At 44.7% G+C, this 21994-nt stretch overlaps 1 long non-coding RNA gene across 7 annotated transcripts in view; it reads right to left on the bottom strand.

The window, feature by feature from the left end:
* The window catches only part of LOC113477000, a 66257-nt gene that overhangs the window by 34697 nt on the left and 9566 nt on the right, over positions 1–21994 (bottom strand). For 6 of the 7 annotated variants that reach the window (XR_003397819.1, XR_003397820.1, XR_003397824.1 and 3 more), the window contains exons 2-3: positions 5323–5435; positions 1352–1712 (exon numbers count right to left, since the gene is read on the bottom strand). This is a non-coding gene — a long non-coding RNA (uncharacterized LOC113477000). The remainder of the gene's footprint in view (positions 1–1351; positions 1713–5322; positions 5436–21994) is intronic. The other variant, XR_003397821.1, reaches the window with a different exon arrangement.

The following is a 21994-nucleotide window of genomic DNA, read 5'->3' as shown; positions in this document are numbered from 1 at the left end:
CATGCAAGCGATGCCAGGGGGCTCCATCCTCCCTGAGGGGGGTGTGTGTGTGTGTCTTGCAGACACTGCTGGGCTGAGCCTCCAGGCAGTCTCCCTGGAGGTCTTGTCTTGTCAGATGACCATGTTGCACAGGGGCTGACCACCGACCATCCTCACCAACTTGGCACCATGCTGCTTTTCACCTACCATGTGCAAATCCCTGTGGTTAACTCTAGCCTCTCTTACAGACACAGCAAGTGCTTGACTTACCTGCTAGTTAAAGTAAAGAATGTTTTTATCCTCAATCTTCGTCTACCATCTCCATTTGGCCTACGAGTCGCAGCAAAATTCAAGGGTGAGGCGACCGATTTTGTTTCCCCCCTGCACACCCTCTACCCCCCATTTCCTTCCTTTAATCTGATGCGAAATCATGCTTACAAAGCAGGAAGATGAAATTTTTAGTGTCTTACAAATGCTGATATGATTGCAGCATAAATGTATATCAAAGCATTTTTAGGGCTTTGCCTTCCGCACTTGCTTTTTGTATAGTAAAAATAAATAAAGTTAAGCTAGATTAGAAGAGTTAACTTTTTCTCCACCCTGAAGGAGGAGTGATCTATTTGCCAACACACATAAGGAGATTCAACCCAAATCAGCACAACTGCCAAAAAGGATGACTTTCACAGCAAACTGATACCCACAGAGACCAACACAATGATCTGGTTCCATTAGAGAAAACGGAAAAAAATCTTGTCACCTTCACAAAAGCATCTAACTCACTGTAAATGAATATAAAAATGCAAATTTGGTTGTTATCACTACAGCTATTGAGTCATCCATGTCTATACTGAATAGAAATAGTTTTAATTTTAAAATTTAAAGCCATCTCCTTTTTAATGGGATGAATCAACCTCAAAATGACGCTCTTCAGCAGAAATACTGTTAAATTAAGATGATGAAAAATGGATTAAACACTCATGTCATTTCCTCTGAAACCAGACAACAAAGCCCTATAAGCTGATCAACAGGTGGCTAGTGCCGGCTGTGGGTTACAAACACAGGGGAAAGCTGCCTGAGAGTCCAGGGCAATCCAGGAGCAGGAATAAGGAGAGCAGATATGAGCACCTCTATCCCCTTTCTCAGATACGAAGATCAGGCTGTGCATCAAAACCTTCAGGAGAAGCTGATCCCACCACTCCACACAAACTTATCTCCAACTGGGTCCTAACAAGGAAAAGCCACCTTCAGAGCACGGCACCAAGGACTTTGGAAGGTCTTGCCTTTAGCAGAAGCTAGTAAGGAAACAATATGATTGAACTCCTAAAGATGAGGAAAGCAAAGTGGCTATTGAATGAGAAAACCATGTACATACCTGCTGGACATGAGAACTGCTGTACTTGAAAAGCTCTGGGAGAATTAAAAATATCCTTCTGCGGGGTAAAGTAATGGCTCCATCTTGAGAAAATGCAAGGGGAAGTATTCCAGTAAGTGACCTGTTTGCTATAATCCTCAGAACAGAGAGGTTTCCTTCCCAAATGACACGAGGTGACCCAGGAAAAAAAAAGGTTAAAAACACAGTAGGAACTTCCAGATGCTTTTATCCGCAGCCGATGTTCTCCAGAGGGTTTTGGAGGTCCATACATCATAAAAATCCTTGGGAGCTACCAGAAGGACCACACTGCCAGGCTCCTCCAAATACTACTCCAGACTGGTGGGAAGCATGGGGCTGGGACCTTCAGAGAGAGGAAAGGGACAGGCTGTTACATGACAACTCTTACCATGTTGGACAAGGCTTATTCCTGTGCAAACCTGTATCTTTTATTTTTGCACAGGAGGAGGATTTTAGGGTTTTTTCCTTTTTGCTTTCTTTTTTTCTTCAAATTGCATGGTTCATTTAAATGAATGTTACACTGAGCATAAGCATACCATGGGGCCACCACCTCCAGATGCCTCATTGATAGCAGGTGATGTAAGCAGAGGAGGAGAACAAGCCAGCAATTGAAAAAAAAGTTCTCACCTAACAGATATTTTTTTTTTTTTGCGTGTGTGTCAGAGGAAATGAGACAGTTTTCCTCTCCATTCCTTTTTTTTTTTCTACCCCTTCTAAACCTAGTGAGGTGTTTTCTCCACCAGGGAAGAAAAGGATGGAAGGCATTATAAGGCAGCAGGTCAGCAGGACCATCTGCCTTCCTGATTTCAGAGGAAACGGTCCACCCACCATCAGAAGCATCACACCATCAGGAGTCCATGCCAAGCTCTGGACCATCAGTGGGATCCTACCCTCGACATCTCAGAAACATGCAACTCTTGTGTACAAGCCTCTCTGACCTCCTACCAGGCAGAGTCATGCTTCCCACCTCTATGTTCAAAGAAAATAAACACATCCCAGCAAAATGGCTCAAAATACCCAGGGAATTAGTCAAAAAGATTTTGATATATATTTGATATATATATATATAAACCCATCATAGTCTGGGGTTTTGGGGGGTTTGTTTGTGATTCTTCTTTTTTAATCTGATTTTACTAACTGTGCTGGGAATAGAGTTGCTGGGATTTTTGTTTGTTATTTAAGGTATGAAAACTGTCACACAAACACAGTCATTGGCAGGCCCGGATATTTTGCCTAGCAAGCAATACAAGGAAACTCAAATAGCTCTTTGCCCAACACTGCTTTCTTTTTTATCTGTAATAAAAACAGCAGCTGAGAGCCAAAAGTTGGTTGGTGGGTTTTTTCTTCTGCTTTGTTTTAGCTGCAGCAGGACAGAAAGGTGATATCGTTGTGTAATGTAACCAAGCAAAGGAGTAATGAAAGTTCAAGCAAATAGATCAAATAGCACAGGATTAAATAAAAGGTGTGATAATAATTTGATCCACTCATTGTGTCAATAAAGTCCTATCTATCCTCAAACAGCAGAAACGATATTTTTTTTTATCTGATGACAAGTGAATAATCAAATGTACAAAACCCCATTATACTTCCCCAGATGCGCTCTTTAAAGGGTTGATTAGGAGAACCACGTGTTTATCTTAAATAAAATTCCACTGACTTTGATCATATTTAAATCACCTCAAGTACAAAACCTGCTTTGAATCAAAACTTCTTCCTCCCTAGGGAAAACAATAAAAATTGCCTTTTCTGCAGTAAAGATGCAGCCTTACTGCAACCCAAGCTAACCTGGGTCGTGATGCCACCAACAGGACCAGACAACACCATAACCTATATGTCTAGTGTCTTTGAAATGTGTTTGGGTTGTTAACAACAAAATCCAGCATGCAAGTCAGCACAAGGCAACTGGAAGTCTGCAGACACGTCTGCAGATGCAGTTGAAGTCTGTTAATTCATGGAAAAAGAAATCTGAATTGCCTTGCCCTTGCTTCCAGTTTTTTTTCCAGTGATGGGAAGAGTTAGGAAATGATCTATTCCCTAACCTCCCCTCCATTAAATGATCCAAAGCTAGAGAAGGTCTGACCCAACGCCCTGAGCTGATGAAAACATTTTGGAAAGACTCAAACCCCGAAAATAACTCCCATCCCACCAATTATACAGTGAACCTCAGCCACTTTGATGACACTCAAAATGCCTGTAAAGCCTATTTCACTACTGCAGGAACACCTGCCTAAAATCCTTGAGCTAATGGTTTTCTCTATAAACCAATTACCTGTAAAATATGAGCATGCAAACAGAGATAAATCTCTGTCACCAGAGAAATGAGACTTGCCCATAGACCCAGCCCTTCATCATGCTGTGCCTGGAGCAGCAGCAGGGCTTTTTGTCCTGACTCCACCACGGATGTGTCAATATGTACTTTGTTCACTTCTCCTGGGAGATGAGCTCAATGGTCCTCACTGTCCAATAAGCAAAAACATAATTTTCTTGTTTTCCTCCTTGTATTTTGTCCCCCACCTCACATACACCACACCACTCACATCACCTGCCTTCAAGCCCAGCTGGATGGCAGCAGGACCCAAGGGCTATGGAAGAGCTCAATGGCCAGCATCTTGCACATGTCATGTTTTTTACATATGGGCTTTTCTACTCAGGTTATAAGGGTTGAGACAACTGAGAAACCAATAACAGATAATTAATATTCATTTTAAACATCTTCCTTCATGATATGAAGGAACCTCAGCACCTTCCACCCTTGGATGTAAGGAGAAGATACTATCTCAGTGCTTCACAGTTAAATCTCTTGTGCGTAGGAGAGATGCCTGAAAAGTCAACTTTCCAGTTCCCGGGGCTCTATCCTCAAAATGCACCAGGCTGTTAAGGCTAATCACTCTGCCTGCTAGGAAGACCCTACCTCCAGCTCCAGCTCACTGCACTTCAGGCTCTCAGCAGCCTTTTGCTTCCCCCTCAAATCGGAGGGTCTTACTTGCAGACTGCCTACGAGTATTGCCTAACACCAACAGTTTAGGTCTTGCCCTAAATAACTTACTGAAAGTCATGCAGTCAGGCAGTAGGTTGGCAGCAAAGCCTTGAAGAACATCCAGATTTTGCAAGTAATGAGCCAGCACTTGAAACACATTCATTCTCCCCATCCCTTTATGAGGAGTAACTCTTGTTACTCGTACACAACAAAGGTTCCATCACCCACGCGAACCAACACGGCATGCTGAGCATGTGTCCAGCTCCAAGCAAATAAGGCATAAGCCTCAACACGGACGGCAGCACTCTGAGCCCACGGCTGCTCTCCAAGGGCAGCAAGAACAAGTCAACATGAGCTGAAGGAAAACAGCAGCAAGCAGAGTGTGCCCTGCTATAGAGAACCCCTGAATGATTAATAGCCACATGAAAAAAAGTTTAAGAGACTTGTTGCTAATTAGTTAAGAAATATGAGGGGGAAAGAGAGAAGAATAAGGAGTTCCACCTGTAAAATTTTGACCATTAAAAGAGTCCCAAGTGCAATGGCTCATTTAGAAAACAAAGGGTGTTTTCTGTGCCAGTGTTTTTTGTTTAAGGAAAGGGCTGTTTTTCCACTTAAGCATGTTCATTACAACCCAGCCATGTGAGTTAAGTGTAGTAAGGGACCTGTTAAACCTCATGATCCACTGTAGTAAGCTCCAGCAGTGACTTTATTATGGACAAGAATGAAGCAGGGGGCATTCACCTCCACTGCTCCACCCACCAGGCACTACCGGCAGCATGTGTTCAGCTCACCAACACTGAAATCCCCTCCTAAACACAAGGTGAACATCTCACAATGGTTTCATTACATCCTCACACAGAAGAGCATTTCCAGGTGCAAAGACTGATTATCAAAGTCAATAGTACCAAACAGAAGAAGAAAAAAAAAAACAACTTTTCTATTTTTCTATAAATTCCCCAGCTCATTTTAAGCCTACAGTTGCAGGTGTATCTGATGAAAGGCAGCAGTTCACTCTAGTGTGGATCCCAGCTACCATGGGGAATGGTCTTCTCTTGATTTAGTGAGACAAAGCAGGCTCAGCACCAGCATCTGTGGAAGGATCAAGCCCAGACTGTCCCCCGCAATAACATCCAGCTGGTGAATCAGTTCAAGCCATCTCCAAAACCTCTCCTTGGCTATAACCTCTCTGTTCTTAGGCATACAATTTTAAAAGAATTAGAGACTGAACCTGGCATAGCAGTGAGAGTGGCAAAATCGGCAGGTTTCAGGTCAACAGGACTTGTGTTTTGTATCTGTGAGGAAACATGAACTTGTTTACTTTATGGAGTCATGGAGGGACATCAGTAACAGTCTTTTCTAACATGTGCCTATCATATTTAGATCTTTGTAATAGAGAAACAAAACCCTAAAAACAAATTTCCCCCTCCCCAAAAAAATGTAAAGGCTCCTTTTCCTCCTCACTCAGCAACACCAAGTTTTTGAAGTAACCTAACTGCTTCCGAGGGCTTCACAAGCTTGCCCAATAGCCACATCCCAGGCAATCTCTAGAGCTAGGACTTTTGCTCCTAGATCAGAAAAAGCATTTATGGCTGGGACATGATTAATGAGGGGAAGGCACTTCACAGATGCTCCACCAGCCTGTGACCAGGTGAAGACACATGGACACCCAATTAACAGTGCAAATCAGGAGACCATTACAGTTTTCTCATTAACCCCCAAGAGTTGGTAAACTTGCATCAGACTGAAATATCCTCCGTAATACAAACCATTGTTTGTATTAAGAGTATTTTAGGAAAACAAGGTGGAGGCAATAGCCATTTATCATGTCCCACCCTACCATGTTTCATCCTAAAAGTCAATCCCTTCCTGCGAACTCCAACCAAAAGATGTTTGATAGAGAAAGACAAGCACATAAGGATTTCCTCGGTGGGAACTCCAACCCACCCTCCACCCAAAGGTGAGTAGTTTGATAATGCATAAAGTGCAACATAAAAATGCTTCCAAGAACTACTAACTCTTGTAATAATTCCAAAAGAAAGCGCACTTTTTAAAATCTAAACTTAGATATTCCATTGAAGGTATCATCACACAAATTCTTCTCCTTTGCATCCATCCAGGACTCCTCACCCACACTCAGTGTGGGTCTGCCAACCAATCTGTACCAACACCCAAGAGATCAAGAGGCTGTGTTTTTACAGCTCAAGTTCCCTCACAAAATGCAGGTCATGACTATGCTATCTTGTCTTCGCAAAATTATTCCAAATGAGGATCACAAGCAGGGATGCTATTATTTAAAACACTGCTAAGATGCCTTACACTGAACCCTGTTCTTCTAACACTTTTTGTTTGGAGGACAAAAAGCAAAATTTTAAGCAAATGTCTCATAATCTGACATTTTAAGCATCATGTCACTGTCATGGTTTAACCCCATCCATCAACTAAACACCACGCAGCTGCTCGCTCACTTTGCCTTTTCCCTCACCCCCAGTGCGATGGGGAGGAGAACTGTGAAAAAGAAACCCAAACCTCATGAGTTGAGATATGAACAGTTTAATAACTGAAATAAAATAAATTGTAATAATAACAGTAATAATATTTGTAATGAAAAGGGAGATAACGAGAGAAATAAAATCCAAGAAAGACAAGTGATGCAGTTGCTCACCACCTGCTGACCAGTGTCTAGCCAGTCCCCCCAGCAGCAATTGCCCCCTCCTGGCCAACTCCCCCCAGTTTATACACGGAGGCACGACATCCTACGGTATGGAATAGCCCTTTGGCTAGTTCGGGTCAGCTCTCCTGGCCATGATCCCTCCCAGCTTCTTGTGCACCTGCTCACTGGCAGAGCATGGGAAACTGAAAAATTCTTAACTTTGGATAAGCACTGCTCAGCAACAACTGAAACATCGGTGTGTTATCAACATTCTCATACAAAATACAAAACACAGAACTGTACCAGCTAGTAGGAAGAAAATGAACTCTATCCCAGCTGAAACCAGGACAGTCACCTTGGACCATTTTCAAAGTAAGATTTAATAACCTTATGCTCCATCTGCACCAGCTGACATAGTTAAGTGTAACTAACTTCAAAATGTTCCCTAATGAGGGCTGGTGGGAGAACCTCTCCTAATAAATGGAAGGCTGTTGCATAGAAAAGACCAAAGGGGCAAATTGTAAAGTAAATATTAGCTAGCCCCTTTAGAGTATTGAAGACAGTCATGTTCCTCAACTTAGTAGGTGAAAATACCAAGAAAGATAATTTTATTTCATGCTGTTGAAATCACTTCTAATATGGAAATAAGCAGCCCATACATCCTCATCTTTGCAAAAGATGCCTTACAATTTAAAGAGTGTCATTCTCAGGAGGTACTCAGTTGCCTCACCTAGAAAAAACAAAAGGTCACAGAAAAAACAAGTCTATCAAGAATGACCACTTCAGCCCTGAACCACTTCCAGCTCTGACAACAACTACCCTCTGAGACGCAGTCAGGCTCCTTGGGTAAGAGGAACATCCACCTGACTGCTCAGCAATGCTCCAAGAGTGTGGGTCACTCAGTAATGAGCCGACTCATTAAAAAAAAAAAAAATTAAAAAAAAAAAAGGAAAAAAGCCTAGCCTTTTTTCTTCTTCTTTCATTTCAGAACATCTGTGCAAGACACCGGCACAAACTGCCCCTGTCTTGCAATTATAACTTTAGTTTGGTGCAGGTGAGACCGGAGAAGCTGTAACCCCTGCACTGTCCCTCCAGCTGCCTGTTCCCACCACACAGCAGTACAGGGCACTGCAGGGTGGCGTCCCCATTGCTGACCTCAGTTCCCAAACATTCTTGGCATGGGATGCACGAGGGGAAAAGCAGACTTGCAGATCCAACGCAGAGGCACGTAAAGCAAGGGACGTGTGCACTTCACTCCTCCTGCTCTCCCAGGACTGTGGATTCTGGCTTCAAAGCTGGTTTACAGAAATGCCGGCCCCCAGGCTAAGCTTACAGAGATAAGCTGTGCCCCTTCAAGTGCAGGAGGAAATGGATTTTTGTTTTGCTTGCTTGCTTGCTTTTTTTAAATAGAATCTCATTTAAGTCAATAGTCTCTACTGACCAACTTCAACTACCAAAACAAAAGTCAAGATCTGTGCATCAAAATGAAAGGCAGGTTCCCGCCTTCCTGACTTTAAGTGAAGCACATCAACCAGTCCAAGAAGGACCAATGTCACCACCCCAGCATGGTACCCGGCCACGCGGCAAGAGCAACTGCAGATCTTTCAGCTGTCTCTTCAGCAGATATTTCACACTGTGGGCTCTCCGGCTTCTTTGCACCAGCCAGGAAAGAGGTACAGATGGGTCACCACCCTTCCAGAAGCAGAGCCACACCAGTCCAGGCTACACCTATCTCATCTTCTCTGCTTCATATGGGCCGTGAGAGACTCAGGAGGGCACATAACCGGTTGACAGTTGTGCAGTGCTGTGGGATGGAGGCAGTGGAAGAGGCCATGTGAAGGGTGCCTCACACAACACATCCCACCACATTAGTTTTAGGAGTGAGAGTCAGCACATGCTTTTTGCAACACCCTTCTGAAAACCCATCAGGGAGAGCAGTGCTCACCACAAGAGGAGTGGGGACAAGGACTTCAACACTTTGTGGTACATTAGTCCTTAAACTTCAGGACACCAGCATGCATAACCTCATGCTTCATCTCTACCTTTTCCTCTGCTCTTCCAACTCATTTTGGTCTTACATGCACACAGGAGAAACCGCATCCTAGGACAACCATGCTTGAGGGCTGGGTCTGTATCTCAATCCAGTTCCAACTAGTTGCTGACACAGCTGGACCTTGCATAGACTTTCACCAGTCAAAAGTGAGAAGTTTCTCATCCCACCAAGAGCAGCAGAGACCTGACAGACAGCCTTGTCACAGAGAGGATCCTTCACACAGTTCAGCAAGAACACACAGCAGTGGCAAAAGCTTTTGTTGGTCCACCCTTCTGTTTGGGACCTTTTTTCAAGCATAATTGGGCAAAAGCACTATTCTCCTCAATGTGAGACAAACCTCCAGAAGTCTTTGTTGGAACAGATCTGTGAGCCTTCTGGCAACACTCAGGGCTGAAAGGAGGTACAGAGAGCCATGAGCTCTCTGGTGCTAACCTTGCTGCTGGTGGGGGGATTCAGCTCTTACGGGGATAAAGCCTCCCGTGACCTACTGTGCTATAAAATAGTTACATCATGGGATGTAAAATCACCAAGTTTGTGTTGTTCTTGGTAATCCCTCAACTACTGAACCAGGAGATGCCCACAGCAGATACAGATCATCACTACCTGGTCACCAACATACAGGGATAACGCAGCAGTGAGAATCAAAGGGGTTTGCGTTTGTGAAGATTTTATGAGGTGGTACCAGTACTTCTTCCACTTCTGAGATCAATGTAGTAATAAAAAATTACCTACTTATAAATAGTTCAAGCTACTGAACCATTTAAATATCTACCTCTACACATGCAGCAGCAATCTTCTCCAGACAAAGGGAAAAAGCTGCCTGGGTCTGCACATTCAATAGCTAGACCAAAACATCGCATCACCTCTTACAAATGCAGACAAAAGGCAGCTGGGAAACCACAAGAGTCCTCCAAGACTTCTGAAAAGCCTTCGGTGACTCCACAGTTGCTACAAGTGTGCAGGAGGCAACTACTAGCCATGACAAAGACCTGAATGGGAGATTAGAAATGACAAAGAATTCAGCTGCACTGATCAGCCAGTTTTTCCTAAACACCACTAGGGGAGAGCCCTCCCAGCCAGCTGACTTCTCCTCTTCTAAAAGAAACAAAAGGCACTTGTTATACCTGGTGGGGACGTTTTGCATATACCCAGAGAAGCATGTAACAAGGGCACACCAACCATTCAGTCCTGTCTGCCAGAGAGAAGCTCCACATAAGCCTGACTGGGAGCCTAATTAGTACACTTCTTTTTTAATTCTTTAATTCTTCTAATTCCTTAAGAAACAGACATTTTGTACTTGCCCATTCACTGAAAACTGGCACTTACCCAGGTTTCCATCCCACTGTTCACACCCAAGTGGGCACCATTTCACCTCCTGGGCCGCTGGTGGGCTCAAACAAGAGTCTCTTTCTTTCCTCAGGTCCCTCAGCCAGGCACGTGGCAGCAAGGAAACCATTAGCTCTCCCACCAGCACATGTCCAGCCCCAAAGATCTCTTCTCACAGGTGTGAGAGATGGAGTTGCTGTTCCACCTCCAGAGCTGCTCAGCTGCATCCTGGCATGCAGCCCCATGCTCTCTTGCTGGGCACCACTGCAGGATTCCTGGGAAACTTCACTGCAAACTCACTTCTTACCTTGACCAAAACGAACTGCAGCTTCCCACGCCCAGCTTGGTCACTGTGAAGCACCCTAGCTTTCTAGAGCAGGGCTCAGTCTGAAGCTTGCAGTCACTTTTTGCTACTTTTTATTTATAATTTTTAGTCTACAGCTTTACTTACCAGCTTACAAAAAAAGGGAAAAAAATCACTAAGACAGCTACAAAAATAATCCTCCTGCTTGCTACATTTTCAGTTCTTTATCTTAGACCTGTTCTTCAGGATCTAGGCTGCCACCATGAAGGCTAAAAACATGTTTTATAGTCAAACAATTAAATTCTCAGAAGACTACACCACTTCAGGAGCAAAGAAGTTGTGCTACAATTATGAAAATGGCTAACAGAGAGATTAATCAGATGCTAATAAAAAATCCCAGAAGGCACCAGTCCCTTACTTTTCAAAAGTAGAATCAACCTACTGGAAGCATTTCCTTCGCAGTTGACATGTGCTTTTATCAACCCCACACCACCACAGCCTCCTGAAATCCCTCTATTAAACTGGATTTGCAATTCTCCCTGTTAAACCGCCCATACTGCCATTGCTTCATCTCCAAGAAGGTAGAGATGTGCCAGCCACCTGAGTTGAAATGGTGGGGTTGGTCCTCTGAAGGCACCAGTGGGACAAAGAGCCAGCAGAAGACCACAGCGCTGGCAAAGTCTGATCACTGCAGCATTGGTCCAACACAGTTCCAGCCCCACAAACATCAAATTGACTTGCTTTTCCAATGAGGCCAAAAGAGGACATTTCTGAGCCTGCTGCTCCTCTCCATGCTCCTCTGGACCAGCTCAACTCACCAACCCAAAGGAAACCACACATTATTCTTGCTGGGAGCGTTTTTTGCAGGTAAAACAAACGAGCCCAAAGCTAGCTGAGAAGCAGCAAGGGGCTAAGGGCCAAGAAGGAAAAAAGCCATTTTTAAATGAGTGTAAATCACGCCTTGCACAGCTGATGTGTTTCAAGTGTAATACTTGGCTCCTTATAAAGCTGAATTCTCAGTGGCTGCCTCCTCCTCCAAGAATCAGACGGAAGCCCAGTGGTAATGACTTTCCCTGTGTACTGTCACACTTGGCTTGAGGTCCGAGCATCCCTGTGGAGCCCAGGAGAAGTCCCACGTGCTCCAGGGCTGGCACACAACTCCATAAAGGCAACTGAGGTGAAGATTTCAAAACATCTCTGGGAATAGCAGTGCAGAGACATTTTGGCAGTTTAGGCTCTGTCTTCCTATTACTTTTTTTAAAGCTCCCACTTATTAAGGGCACATGCTCAATATTCCGTAAATAATAACAGAAAGTGTTTGCCATTAAACCGAAGCCCATGGAATAATTTGACTTATTTAGGCTGGCAAATCCAAATAAATGCTTGCTTGCTGTTACAGGCAGCTTTAATGTGCAGCTCAGTCAAATCAATGGGCACGAGCTCAGGACTCTCTTGAGGTGAAAGAAAATATTATTATTTGGAAAGATTTCCTAACAACATAGGATTAGGCTTCATCCAAACATAGATGCTGCATTGATTTAACTAAACCCAGCATGGAAAAGTTTTATTTATTGAATCATACAGTTACATTATAAAATTACAGCCCAGGACTCATTTTTCTGCTGATATCCAAGAGTGAATCCCTTTTCTGCTGATGCAAAGATTCCCACCAAGGACTGGGCTCCATCTCTACCTGCCCTGTCCCACACACTTGTGAAAGGATGTTTTGCTCACTGTCTTGTACTTGCAGAGCACTCCCTACCACGTAGCAGTTTTAATCCTCAACAAAATCACGTCAGACCTAGCAAGCCTCCATTCCCATCACTCTTTCACCAATATCCTTTGTAAAAGGCTTCATCCTCTGTAAAGATTATTGCAGCCACATCATCAAGAGGAAAAAACCAAAACACAAAAAACAAGACCCCTGAAAACATGTCTGGATCCTGCATGAGCTTCTCCTGTGTTTGCAAAATAAATATACAGCCTAAGGGTGGCAGAGCGCTGCAGGGAACCAGCTGTTTGCTCCTCACTCCCAGAGCCACCTCCCACCAACCCTGCACCATGCACAAACAGGGCAGCAGTCAGGCTCCAGCTCAGCTGGGTGGATGAATGACCTCCCAGGGTTGACGCCCCCATCATTTTGATGCTTGAATGTGCACACAAAACCAACTAACCTTCCTGCAACCCAAAAAGGACATTTTTTGATTTTTATTCCAAGACTGACATATTTATCGCTACTATTTTTTTTATTTTAGTCATGTCCAGGCTTTTCAATGCTTAATGACCAGGTTTTCTGAAGAGCTTTCATGCTGCAAGAAAAGTAAGGGGAAATGGGATTATTTTATCACTACATTAGCATCTAAAGACATCAAAGGAATTCCTAGCCACACACCACTTGCTATATATGAATGGAGTTAAATACTGTATTTACATACAAGGCCTGCTCAGTAAGTCTCAGTAGAACTTAAGAGTCACAGAATCATAGAATGGTTGGGGCTGGAATGGACGTTAAAGGTCATCTAGTCCAACCCCTCCCCAATGAGCAGGGACATCTTCAGCTAGATCAGATTGCTCAAAGCCCTGTCCAACCCGACCTTGAAAATTTCCAGTCCAGAAGATCCCTTTTCTTTTGCAGGGATGATGCTGCCCTGGAAGGTGCAGGGTTCACTCTGCCAACACATCTCAGTTAGGCATTGTTGTCCCTTTGCTCTTTGCCATGACCCCATTACTGGAAGCACTGCCCCTGCCACCATGCCAAAAGAGCGATGCAGGTGAGTGCTCTTTGATTTGCTTCAGGGGGAAAAAAAGAAAAAAAAAAGTTATAGAGTCGGATGAAGCTGTTTAAACATCAGTTTGAGCTCACTGGATGGGGAAAGAAAACGCCTGGAGCCCGTACAACTGCTCCTGCAGCACTGACCATCCACCGCTTCCACAACTCCCCTGCCCCAGGCTCAGCCGAGACCTCCACTCGGGCTTCTTGGCAGGGGAAAGGCCCGCCAGCATGTCTACCAAACCCACGCTTAAAGTCAGGGATGTGCCTTACCTACCATGCAAATACATTAATACCAAAAGCAGATCCCTCTGTCAGCACTGGCCTGAAGCACTGGAGTTGTGCCTGACACAAAGCTGCTGCCTGTGCTCTGAGCTTTGCTCCTCTCCTTCCCAAGAAATGCTTAAGAAGATCAGCCTTTCTTAAGCATCTGACTTACCCTTGCCAGGAGCAAACAGTCCCACTTCAGCCTCTCCATTAATTTCAATGGAGTCAGGATTTGTCTCTCACAGTCACAATCTGCTGCAGGGACAGGGTGGGGGAACAGAAGATCTCTTTTCATGTAGATGCCCATCCTTTATCACAAAGGATGGAGGGAGATTATTGCAGGTGATGCTATCTTTCCTTAAGTGAAGCAATATTAGCCCAAATCCATAAATCCCCAGGGCTATTTGGCTGAAATAACTGAAATAACTTCCTTCTGAAGACTGCCCATCAAGAACTTTTTGCCAATCTCCTTCCTATACTGAACTCTTTTCTCTTGGGGATGATGCTGGAGCAGTAGTCAGTGGCCTTTCCAGACCTCCTTTCCAATTTACGTAAGATAGCAAATGCAAAGCTGATACACATGGTACATAAACAGACTGCAGGATATATTTGACAAAGAAAGCTCCCAAGGTTAAAGGAAAAAAGAAGGAAGGAGGAGGCACCTAAACATGTCATGAATATAGTAAGTGGTACACTAATAACTGAACTTTGTGATTCAGGTCTAACAAACAGCAACCTTTTTTTTTTAAAAAAAAAAAAGTATTTATTATAGGAGATTAAACTTAATAATGTTTTTCTCAAGAGGATGGCACTTTCTGCCCTCCTCTGACCCATCTGACATTGCCTGTCTGTGAGTCGGGCTATACAGACTTGGACACTTTTGTGGCTGATGCAACCCAGCAAACCTAATGCTGCAGTGTGCTCAGCCGCCGGTAAGTGCTCCTGCAGCCGACATGGCACACACGGTCCCAAGGCTGCCCCGTGATCCTAGAGCTGCTGGGAGGCGGGCGGCAGCTGCGGCGTGATGCAGCAAGGCTATAAAAAGCCGAGGACGCAGCCAGGAAAGCAGCGGCCGACTTGTGCCAGCAGCGTGTCAGCATCACCTTTCACCTACATCTGCTGAGCTGCTTTCCCAATAAAAGATTATCTTGGAAAAACAAGCCCCATCACAGCTGCTTGCTCCAACAGGTCCCAGGATCAGTTATGTCCTCATAGGACACAGCTAGCTAAGGTCGGAGTAGGGGGGACCCCATGCCCAAAGCCATCCCCAGAGCCCAGGGGACCAGAATAGGCTGTTGCAGGAAAAGGGAGCCTGTTCCCATCCCCCCTGGCTTCTGACAGGGTTCAGCCCCCATCCATCCCTCTGCAGAGGCTGCCCCTTCACCATGGTGCAAGCAAAAGCCCCAGCAGCTTCATGCAGAGGACTGATGCTCCCTTCCCGAAAAGGGCCACCAGAGAAGAGCGCAGCAAGAACATCACCAGCATGTCCAAAATCCTGCTGGCTTTTTCAGCTCCAACCTCGCTGGCTCTCCAGCCCAACAGCAAAGCACAACAAACTCAGGACCTGAAAGTCAGCAACAGCGATCTGGGAAATTCACAGAGGGAAAACATAAATGCAGTAGCCCCAAAGGAAGGTGCCAGGAGCTACCATCAAGAGGATGTATACTCTCACTGTCTCCCATGCTGAACTGGGCTGTTCATGCCTGATAGTATCACCGCTTCGCTCTCCTCCACGTCCTCCGCAGTGCCCAGCTGGCTCCAACCGATGTGCTCACCTCAGCTCTGCCACCCAGCAGGAGGGACTTCAGAGCGATCAGAAGTGTTGGAGCCAGCCAGTGCGATGTCAGAAAACCCAAGAAGTTATGTTAGCTGTTTAATTGCTCCAGTTCTGGTCTGCCTGTCTGGGTTCCCACTGATGGCAACTTTTATTTATGTATTTTGTTATTTATCTTTTTAGTCTCTCTATGCTCCTTTAAAGTCATCCACATGCTGTCACTATACATACATCACCATACCAAAAAATTAAGCACCAAAACTAGGGCTTTTTTTTTCCTGATGTGTAAACCGATACATCAAAGAAAAAGAGGCTCACACAATACAGCAACATGGCTGTGAAATAAAACTCTCAGAAGAGTCAGGATTCCTTAGGAACATGTTTTCAGGAAGAAAGTAGAAAGATCCTGGTAGATATTACAATTTTTTCCTACCTCAAAAGCAGCACGGATTAACAAAGCTGATAAACATGACCTGGAAACCTACAGTGGAGTGCCTTGGCCTTGATTTTGATCTTGAAATAACCTGGCCCAAGCTCAAGAACGATTTTTAATATTTATTTTTAGAATGCATTACCTTCAAACCTCCAGACCTGTCCTTTAAATAGTTCAACGCATTAGATACCTTTTCAATTTTTTTCCATGAGGCTGAAAACACGATCTGTGAAGTCACATTTATCAAGAGAGACTTATCCATCATCGCTATCTCAGTAAGTACTTTTCCAAGGAAAGCAGTATTCATTTCACAGCAGATGTGGCCTTTCCCACCATCTACCACCAAGAAATGCACTGCCAATATCCATGGCCAAAGCCAACCTGATCTTTCCACAGATACACCAAAGTTCTGGCCTTGAGTTGACAAAGCTCAGTTTAGCTGTTATTCTCACTGACACAAGCCAAATCTGTGTAAGAATTCCCTTCTCAGGGCTACATTTTCTCATAGCTGACAACCTTGGTCCACCTGGATACTCAAGTTGGATGCGAACAGCCTGTTGCAAGCAAGAGTATCTGCATCAACTGTGAGTACACTTTAGCTTTATTTGAGGAGGTCCAACCACTCTCAGAGACAGGTCTGGGAACATGAACAGCTGCCACACGGTTCCCCATGCAGATCATGTACCAGCACCACCACTAGTCAGAACCCAAAACTGACAGAAATTGCTGATTTTCCTTGAATCAAAACAACTCCATTGGCAGAGATCCGCATCAATGCACCCAAACTGATATGAGGACATCCACATGCATGACAGTGTAAAGCCACTGAAGACCACATATGGGACTGGGAGGGATGGTGGGAGTCTGTTCTCTTCCGACCCTAATGCAGTGTAACGAAGCAGTACAAATAGCCCCACTTGTGTGACACTGGGGGATGAGAGACCTTGTGATCCTCAACTGCCTTAACATCTCCACTTCCTGCCACCCTCCCTTTCCACGTGCCACCCCATAAAGGGACCTCTGTGAAACTGTCTTCTAAATCCAAGCCCTCAAGCATCTCCATGGACATACACAACCCAGAAGCCTGCAGTAATTTATTGTATATTATTTTAAGTGGTTCAATAGCACTAAAGAAGTCCTATTGATTAGGATGGCCTGAGGCATGTTAGGCCATAATACCTAAAGATCACAGCTCTGCATATCTAAAGAGACCATGAATAACCCTGAAGAATGTGAACCTTCCAGAGACCATGTGGTGAGCCTTCCAGTGAAAGGGATAGCTTTTAAACACAGTGACACAGGAATCACCAGACGGATCAAAACCAACCACCACTCTTGCTCAGCATCCGGTCTCCAACCTCAGATGTTTCGGAGAGCCGACCCACACATGAGAGGATGCTCCTGCTCGCACTCACCACTGGGCACACACAAATGACCTGCTGCATTCTCTAGCTTAATTAAAACAACAGTTTAAACTAATTCCTCAACTGCGACTAGTAGCAGCGGAGGAGCTGATACAGTTCCCCTTCTGCCACCCATGGCAAGCGTGGCAGCCTCCAGGAAACAGAGCAAACAGCTGACAGACATGACAACACCTACCAAAGGGGTTGCATCATTGGGAGACCACCTGCCACAACTACTAGAGGTCCATTTAACCACAGGATCACGGCGCAAACCAACTACGTACTTCCACCTGGATACAGAGATACTTATTTTTTATCTCAGATAGCTTTCCTCTTGTGTTTTTGCCCCAGCAGACCTATTCTGACTCTCACCAGGGTGTAACTTCATGTCTGGCAGTAGAGGAGAGTGCTGACTCCCTAGCCCAGGTGAGTTGAAGTAATGACAGCTCAGGCATTTGCTACCCACCACTGTCCACTTCACTCCTCCTCCTGCATATTATGTCACTGTGGTTATGTGTCATCCTGACCTCAACTCCCCAATTTGGTAGCTCAGGTACTGGCTCTGCAGAGATGAGTTTCCATGACCATCTTGTACCAATAACTCTTCATAAAGGCAGAGCCACCCAGCACTGTGGCGCAGCGAGTGCGAGCAGGTTCTGCACTCTAGTAAATGGGGGTATGTCTGGTTTCAGGGAGTCACCGAGGCAAGGCTCCAGGTCTCCAGAATGGTCCTTCCCACTGCTAAGATCGAGAAATAATAAAAGCTGGATGAGGAAATGAGGCGAAAAATAAACACCCACATATTGTGGTTCATTTATTGTTTCAAACAGCTGCAGCAGAAATTCTGCTTTTTTTTCCCCTTCCCTTCCACACAAATGAAAAGAAGCATGGAAAGCAAAGGCCCTGTCAGCGTCTGTTCTGCACCGCCTGTTCATTCCTGAGGGCCAGCCAGGGAGATGGACCTCAAATTGCAGCCACAAGTACAACTATACAGATAAACCTCTCGCAGAGATAAACCCCTTATTTACAGCAGAGTACACATCTACTTCAAACTGCACTGCTGCAAAAAGCATCTTTGTCCATCTACAGCAGGGGCTTGTCCTGACTTCACTGCATGAGTAGCTGGAGTTACAATAAACACACAGTGCAGAGGACCCCTTGAAAGCTGGGTGAACCATGGCACTGTCTAAAAGCTTTGGTGTTTCACTTCAGCTCCTGTGACCCACATTTAAAAACATGAAAACAGTTTAAACAAAGAACAGAAGCCCCCGAGGTCTGCAGAAATTTGGAAGTAGAAATTTCACCTTAGCAGCAGAAAGTCTATTATGAACAAAACCATCACAGAATTACAACTGTATCTTCTTAGTCATCTCTGCCACAATTATAAACAAAAATAAATAAGCCATCATATTACATGTACTTTTTATACCCCATATTGACAAATAATCCTGGTAAAGAAGACCCAGTCATGAAAAATAAACAGTTTTCATTGTTGCTTCTATTAAGTACTGCACTTTACCGTAGTGACATCTGGCTTGGTGCCAGAGTTGAGTGAAGATTAGTTTTAGTGAAGGCTGGTCCCACTAGAAATTTAACATCTCTGCAGGTGAGTGCAGGTGAGCTGGGGATGGCAGCACAGCAGGTCTTCAAGGGCAACATGACTCTGGAGAATGCTGGAGAGCAAAGTATTTCTGGTAGATCTAAAGAAGATGTAAGGCTACATCAGTCACAGCAGGATACCCTGCCACTGAGATGCTATGTCCTACCTGGGAACTTATGTTCAAGAAAGATGTGTTTGAACAGAGCTCAATAGAGGATCAAGCTGTCAGGAGCAGGAAGGGAATGAGGAGCCCCTCGCAGAAGACAGGACAGAGTGAGCTGCCTGTGTTGAACCTGCATGGCTCAGACGGTATGAGACTGCTGTCTCCATCATGGAAAAAGTGATATAAGCTAAAGGACAACACTGGCACAAGAACAAATGAGTATCAGCTGGCTATGAATGACTTCAGGCTGCAGCAAGAAGGTCCCTAGCCATGCCCAGCTCTGGATGCCTCCCAGCAGTCGCAGAGCAGGCAGCTCAATCAACTTAAGATGCAGTTTGATAAATTTATTAATGAGATTATACCCCTTGGCTGATCATGAGGGTAAGGAAGAGACCTTCGTGATCCCAGCAGTGTTATGCACTCCTGTCTTCCTCCTCTCATTAGCAGCATTTCTTAATTGGCTGCTGCTTAAACTCTACCACCTTGATGCCACAAATCTTACACCCATCCCCTCTGATGGAAATTCATTCTGGACATGTAACAGGACGCTCTGGAATCCCAGAGGTTTAAAATGACACGCAAGGCTCCACCACCCTTGTCTACCACTGAAAGCTCTTCACATACATGCTACAATAAATCCAATGTAATCTTCTCTATCTGACTATGTTTTAAGAGAGGGGTTGTCTCTACCACCTCGCAGTGTGTCTCCATCCCACTTTCCAGCAGCCCCCCTTCTACACCAGACACCCTGGTTTCTTACCCATAAATACTTCCATCACTTTTTTGGGATGTCTCTGGATATTACTGCTCAGTATTCTTCTAAACCATTTGTTTTCAAAGGCACTCAGATCCTTTGCCTGTACCTTTGATAGGTTTCCAGCTTTCAGATCCATATGTTTAGATAAAAATTACTTTCAAGTCCAAGATTCATAGTTTAGCCTTTCAGCTCCAGATTGTCAATGACCAAATCTCAGTCAAGCCAGTAAATGCAGCTGTTGCCTTGCCAATGTGTGACACCATTTCCTTCTGGACATCCCCAGTGGCTCCGCTAAAGCTATCAGGATACACGAATGGATTCATTTCTTGTATTCCACTGCCTTCTAATGTAAGGTTTGACTTGGGAGCTGAAAGGGCTTTTATGAGACCAGTGGGTTTGTACCAGCCAGGACACCCCCACCTCCCTACAAGGCTTGGAGGTCTCTACTTGCACATCTGCTGAGCGGTCCCACAGGCTCCACAGTGAACTTGGAACCCTGGGTTTGCCTTCAAACTCTCAGCTGACTGAACAGGAAAGCCTGGCTGTGAACAGGCATGGCTGCAGCCCAGTCTTTACCTAAACTGAAATACATCTCACTGGCACTGCGGACACAGGGAAAAAAAAACCTGTTTTCCAGCCTCCATAAAGCTTGGAGGCAACCAGCTGGGGACAAATCCGAAACCACCCCAGCACAATAAACCACAGGGTACATCACCTAAAACATTCTAGCTGTAGCTGCTCAGGAATAACCAGTTTTGTTCTTAATCCAGATTAAGGTAGCACCCAAATTTACCCCAGAATATAACAAGACTGAATTTAGACATGTCTTGCTGTGCATGGCTGGGTCGTCCCAGGCGCTGGCAGCCAGGTGCCAATCTCTTTGAGGAACTCTACCTTCAGCAAAACCCTGTCTAGCACAAAGCCTCCCCACCCTTCAAGACAAGAAACTACAGCTACCGACAGCCCCAAACTGCTAAGGATTACTTAACATTTGGACAACTATTTGCAAGCAAGGAGCCCTGTGAAAGCATGGCAAATTATGCAAATATAAAGTAAAGAGGAAACGTCGGCATCTTATACAAGTTTGCCCTCATTCTATCAAAGCCTCACAGTGGTAATACGTTCCTCCTCTCAGTAAAGCTGCCGAGATCATGTCACCTGCTTTAATGCACTTGTCTTTAGCTTCTTCTACATGCCCGGAGTGCGTGAATTTAATTATTCCAGTTTTATTTAGATTTAGTATAAGGGGAGGGGTTGTTTTCAAAGGGAATCCACTTCTCATTCCAGACTCTTAGCCAAGCTCAGCTGAATGGATATTTATTGTAAACATCACCACCCTCCCCGTCTGCTTGTATGCCAGGGACTGCTATCATCACAGCATCACAGGTCAGATCACTTCAGCAGGCAAGGCTGGCCCAAGCAGGCTGGCTGAGACAGCAACTGAAGGCAGCAATCAGGCAGGTTGGGGGTGTGATACTATGTTAAGGTGCTGGATTTGATTGGGAAAGGTCTGTCTCCACTCCAGGTCAGCAAAATAGAGTAAGAGCACTTACTCCAACATCTGCATCATTACAGGTAATGAGGCTTAAAAAAATGATCACATATCTAATCTGTGAAGATTTTGCATACAGATAAATGCTTAAGTATTTAAAAAATACAAATCTCACTTTACTATCCAAAGACTTCCTTTCCCCCTTAAATTTCATACACACGGGGGAAGAAAAAAAATATCTATATCCAGAGACTTGCAAATTCCCAATCCTCACACCCAAAGACATAATAGCTCATTTCCACATACAAGAAACCAAGGCATCTCACATTTGCCTTGACTTGATCTATACTTAAGATGTGTCAGAAGCCAGTAAAAGGATGAAAAGAAAATTAAATAAAATTCAGAATACAACCACAGCCCCAACCAGTGTAGTTATGCTGATGAAATGCAATAGATTTAGAAATAGCTCTATGGAGGCAGCAGGGAAGGAAAACCAGAAAAAAACCTTTTCTTTGCTAAAGAAGCTTTTTTTTTTTTCCGGAAGCCAGTTTCAGCTGCCCAGCAGAAGAGCTGTACACAGCAGCAGGGGAGTGGATAACATCACCTGCCATAGGCAACATCTGCATCACCCAAACATACATTGCCCCCCCCCCCCC

Source organism: Athene cunicularia (assembly GCF_003259725.1).
Source record: "Athene cunicularia isolate RWA chromosome 2 unlocalized genomic scaffold, athCun1 chr2_part1, whole genome shotgun sequence".
Lineage (NCBI taxonomy): Eukaryota > Metazoa > Chordata > Aves > Strigiformes > Strigidae > Athene > Athene cunicularia.
This window is presented reverse-complemented; position numbering and strand designations above follow the sequence as displayed.